Source organism: Podarcis liolepis (assembly GCF_965112155.1).
Source record: "Podarcis liolepis genome assembly, chromosome: 1".
NCBI lineage: Eukaryota > Metazoa > Chordata > Lepidosauria > Squamata > Lacertidae > Podarcis > Podarcis liolepis.
The window spans coordinates 31,289,597-31,295,164 of NC_139554.1; the positions used below are offsets into that span (position 1 = coordinate 31,289,597).

The 5,568-nt window shown below is 45.7% G+C and overlaps 1 long non-coding RNA gene across 1 annotated transcript; it reads right to left on the minus strand.

Moving 5' to 3' along the window:
- Window positions 1-64: 64 nt before the first annotated feature.
- Window positions 65-4,277, minus strand: LOC310707146. The gene is made up of 2 exons (XR_014526359.1): window positions 1,957-4,277; window positions 65-1,701 (listed from the first exon to the last, which is right to left on the minus strand). It is a non-coding gene; the product is annotated as an uncharacterized lncRNA (long non-coding RNA).
- Between the last annotated feature and the right edge of the window lie 1,291 nt (window positions 4,278-5,568).

Here is a 5,568-nt window from a genome sequence, read left to right on the forward strand (position 1 = left end):
CAAAAGTTTATGCATTAATTTACTTAATCAGTTATTTCCTTCTAGCATCTGTGACTTAAGTAAATTGTTTGTTTGTTTGTTTGTTTGTTTGTTTGTTTGAAAAAAGCATTTCTAAACTGTTAATTCGAAGCGGTGTACAAAAATGCAAGCATAAAACAATAAAAGAGAAATCTAGTAAAAACAGGATCAAGCATTATAGGTCAGGATTAAAAAGGCCTGGGTGAAAGTCTTATCTTTACAAGACACCAGAATCATTTCTGTACTGTGCTTCAGTGTACAGGTATAATAACTTACCTCATTTATCATCCCCACCAGAGAGGCTTACGATTAAGTAGGAACTTGAACTTAGAACCCTACAACAAAACCCAAAGCTTTACCCAGAATATCATACTGACCCAAATAGCAAGCTCAACCATCCCTAGTTCTTAACATTAAATGGTTTTCAAGTTGTAGAGCAAAGCATGGTAGCCCCTTTGCCAATAAATCAGTTATCTCTGAAAGGGTTAATTAAAACTAAAAGAGACTTCTCTGGATAATCGTATCAGAACGCAGAAAACTCTTCATGTTTACTAGATCTCAGCCTAAAGGTAAAGGTAAAGGGACCCCTGACCATTAGGTCCAGTTGTGGCCGACTCTGGGGTTGCGGTGCTCATCTCACTTTATTGGCCGAGGGAGCTGGCGTACAGCTTCCGGGTCATGTGGCTAGCATGACTAAGCCGCTTCTGGCAAACCAGAGCAGCACACGGAAACACTGTTTACCTTCCCGCCAGAGTGGTACCTATTTATCTACTTGCACTTGGACATGCTTTCAAACTGCTAGGTTGGCAGGAGCAGGAACGGAGCAACAGGAGCTCACCCCGTTGCGGGGAGTCGAACCGCCGACCTTCTGATCGGCAAGTCCTAGGCTCTGTGGTTTAACCCACAGCGCCACCCGCGTCCCAGATCTCAGCCTAGTCCCTGCCTAAAACAAACACTTTCTGCATGTTCTCTCTATTAAACTACTTTTTTTGAGTTTCCTGAAGGAAGAGCAGCATGTGTGTGTGTTAAGTCAGTGACGGCAAACCTGATTGCTCTTAGGCTTGGTGGATGGAGCCATTGCACACAATTAGCACATCTGATATGTCAGTTAATAAAATTAGCTGAAGGAATGCTAGCAGCTTGATGTCTGGGGTGCTTGTGCTAGCAGCAAGCCTTATGAGGGAGTGGGGACTGATTTGTATCCTTGTTGCTTTGGAACAGGAGTTGATTCTGTATGGATTGTGTGAAATTCAGCACAATTGTGCACACACACACCCCGTACCATGTGCATATGGTGTATGTTTACCAGGTTTCCAAGCTTCCTACTTTCAGCTGTAAACAACAGCAGCCTTAAAACAGAGCTTGCATGGCACTTCTAACGCTATCTTAGAGCACTTGCTTTGGGGTAAAAATCAGTTACATTTGAAGGAGCTCAACCCTGCTGGAAGTAGTGTTACTTAACCACATTCCAAGGTGCACTGCATGGGGATGTTGACTGGGAATGGCAGATGAGGATGGTAATAAAGTGTTTTCCCCTCGCAGCACTCAACTGACTCCCAATCACAGTTGACTGAAGTGAAAGATTACAAATCTGAATGCAGGTTGTTTTCAAAGGAGTTTGCAACCTGATACTGTAACTGGCAAGTCAGTGAAATCCATCCTTCTGTGTGTATCAAGTTTAGTCTTACAGTGGTGCCCCGCAAGACGAATGCCTCACAAGACGAAAAACTTGCTAGACGAAAGGGTTTTCCGTTTTTGCGTTGCTTCGCTAGACGAATTTCCCTATGGGCTTGCTTCGCAAGACGAAAACGTCTTGCGCTTTTTTTTTAAAGCCGCTTGAAGAGGCGCAGTTGCGACGGACCGTGCTTCGCAAGACGAAAAACATCGCAAGACGAAAAGACTCGCGGAACGAATTCTTTTCGTCTTGCGAGGCACCACTGTATTGCACATAGAACTTGCATTGCAGGTTACAACTAGCCCGCTTTAGAGCTACCTTCTCTAGACTACCGTATTTGAATAGTGCCGAGTCAAATACCTCCCAGGGCTTGTTCAGTCAGATGTGAAGAGGTCTAGTTTGAAAGTACAATGTGAGATCTTTAAGAAGGGGAAATTCCCAGCATCTTCAAGTTAGCACACTCTGTCCACTTGCCCTTGCTTCAAGTAAGTGCTGCAAAGCTGTTTTCTAACAGTTTATATTCTGAAACAGGAGTATGACTCAAGTTCCACAGATAAGGTATGCTGGATCTCGGAGTGGTTTAGGAAAGGCACTTTGTGCGTGCTCAGAGGCACCAATGACCCAGGACTGAAAACATACAACCAGCCTTATAGGGATAAGATGTTTTACCAACCATCTTTCTTCCCAGGACTGAATACAGAAACTGAATGACACACTCATTTGGAGTGAGTGTATCCAAATGCACTGCAGGCTTTGGACACAAATGGTGCTGAGTCAGTCATCCCCCCTCAACAAAGTTCCAGAGAATGTGATTTCTGTATATTGCTTTTATTCTAACTCTGGAAAAACAAAAAGGTAGGAGTTCCTCAGCTATTAAATTTTATGGTCTGCTGTTTTGCAATGAGCAGGAACCTCTGCTCTTCCTGTCAGGTTGCGAACAAAACAGAGTACAGTACTGTACTTGCAATATTTTTACTCTCCACTGAAGTAGTGGGGCTAGCTAATTAAGTTGAAGTACTTTATTGCTGGTTGATATGGGAGTAAATTGCTACATTGAAAATGCTTCAATTCAGTTTTTGTTCCATTTAACCCTGTGTGGGGGCAAACTTTCCTTTAAGGATACTGCTTTATATTGTTAACCCTGCTGTATCAGATCAGATCTTTTTAAGCAAGCTGTCCTGTGAGCAAATGTCTAAAAGGCAGGATGTTTTATTATTGCAGGTTGTGTTGATGAAAAACTGAATTTTGAGTGACTCATGTTCATGTAATTAAAGTTCACTTTTAGTTCTGATAATGGATGTGAATCCTGACCACTTAGAACAGGAGTGGGGAGCCTGTGGTACTCCAGATGCTGTTGGATACAGCTGGAATAAATCAGAAAAATAACAAAAAATAATAATTTCTATACTGCCCTTCATCCAAAGATCACAGGGCAGTTTACAATATTAAAAACACAAAAATACATACCATAATGACAAAAAACCCTCAATCCCCTGCCACAACAGTTTAAAAAGTCATGGATTGTTTAATTAGCTGAAGGCCTGGGAGAACAGGAATTATTTTTTTGCCTGGTGCCTAAAGATATGTAATGAAGACACCAGGGGAGACTACCTGGAGAGGGTATTTAACAAGTGGGGGCCACCAAAGAGGCCAATTCTCAGTGTTGCCACCCTCCAGACCTCGCTGAGGTGGCACATGAAGGGCCTCAGATTATGAATGTAGGGTATGGGTTCGTTCATAAGAGGTTCCCGTCCCCCCAGGAAATTCATTGTTTTCAGAATGTGTTGGGCAGTAATAAAAGATTTTGAGAACTTTGTGTCTGATTCACTCCTACAGTATCTCAGCTTTTTTCTTGCGTTGCTCTTAGAATTGACACGCAATGGCGGACCTTGGTCTCAAATTTCAGCGGTGCCCTGTGTGATGCCAAAATACACATACACAAGCCTCTTGCCTGCCATTCTATATCATAGTTGCAGTGTCCCAAGGCTCTGTGCCCAGTGAAACCAAACTGGCTGTGCTCCCCTAAATCCACTCCGGCTTGTGGCTGAAGGGCAGCCAACATTTTAAGGCCTACAGGTTCCCCATTCCTGGTATATAACTTGGTGGAAATAGGTTAACATTGCATTCTGTTTTTATAGTGATGAAAGGTACTTTGTGTGTGCTTATTTTTATATGAATAGTATAATAAAACATGTTTTTAATAACCTGTCTTCAATAGTGACCAGTAGTTATATGTTAATAAATAATCTTGTGCAGTGGTGAGGGATAATAATGGAGCACTCAATTATTTCATGTTTAAGTGAATATTCAGTCCGTTGCTCACCTTCCATGTAAGAGAAAAAGAATGCATGCCTTGGTGATACTTTACTAATAATTATCTGTTTCATATACAAATACCTACATAGGAGTTTCCAAGAGTAACCAACGTGTAGATAATAGCAATTTTATTATTTATACCCTGCCCATCTGGCTGAATTTCTCCAGCCACTCTGGGTGGCTTACAGCATATATCGAAACATAAAAAAATCAAACGTTAAAAACTTCCCGATACAGGGCTGCCTTCAGAGGTCTCCTAAAAGTTAGGTAGCTACAGTGGTGCCTCGCAAGACGAAATTAATTCGTTCCGCAAGTTTTTTCTTCTTGCGGGTTTTTCGTCTTGCGAAGCACGGTTTCCCATAGGAATGCATTGAAAATCAATTAATGCGTTCCTAGGGAAACCGCTTGCCAGGCTGGCGGTGCGGAGAAGGGCTTTTCTCCGCACCGCAAGCCTTCAGGACAGGTACGGGAACAGAGGGGAAGGGGCGCAGCGCTTTCCCTCTGTTCCCGGGGCTTGCGTGGGAGGAGGGTTTTTCCTCCCCACCGCCAACATTCAGAACAGCATTCTGAATGTTGGCGGTGGGAAGGAAAACCCTCCTCCCACCCCAAGTCTTCAGGAAAGCCATCCGATGCCGCCCTCCCGGCATCGGAGCTTCGTCCCGATGCCGCGCAGCGGGAGGAGACGTTCCCCCTCCGCCGCCCGGCATCGGGGCTTCGTCCCGATGCCGCGCGGCGTGGGGAGACGTTCCCCCTCCGCCGCCCGGCATCGGGGCTTCGTCCCGATGCCGCGCGGCGTGGGGAGACGTTCCCCCTCCGCCGCCCGGCATCGGGGCTTCGTCCCGATGCCGCGCGGCGGGAGGAGACGTTCCCCCTCCGCCGCCCGGCATCGGGGCTTCGTCCCGATGCCGCGCGGCGGGAGGAGACGTTCCCCCTCCGCCGCCCGGCATCGGAGCTTCGTTCCGAAGCCGGCGGCGGGAGGAGGTCCGAGGACAGTGGGGAAGACGCGCTGCGCTTCCCCGCTGTCCCTGAGATTTCCCTATGGGCTGTCGTCTTGCAAAGCAAGCCCATAGGGAAATTCGTTTTGCGAAGCGCCTCCAAAACGGAAAACCCTTTCGTCTAGCGGGTTTTCCGTCTTGCGAGGCGTTCGTCTTGCGGGGTACCACTGTATTTTTCTCCTTGACCCTCTCTGAAGGGAGGGTTCCACAGAGATATTGTGTTGATCATGCAGGGCTTTTTGTGTCTGTATATTTGAAGGGTGCATGCAGACTACTAAAGAACCTACGTGAGCAACTGTCCTAATATGCGGAGTCCGGAAGCATCTTCAGGGCTAAAAACTCGTGGAACATATTCTGCCAACAGCTGTGGAAACCGCGACAGCACGAAGCTTATTGTGGATGATTCGTGCTGTTCACCCTTTTGTAGTAAATGGGTTTACTTCACACCGGGATTCTTTCGAACGAAGTCACCGGCCAAATGTACCTTTTATTTCTAGTCACGGGAAATGCCAAAACTAGGTGAAGCGACGCTAGTTAAAAAAAAAAAAAAACGCTTAAAACGCC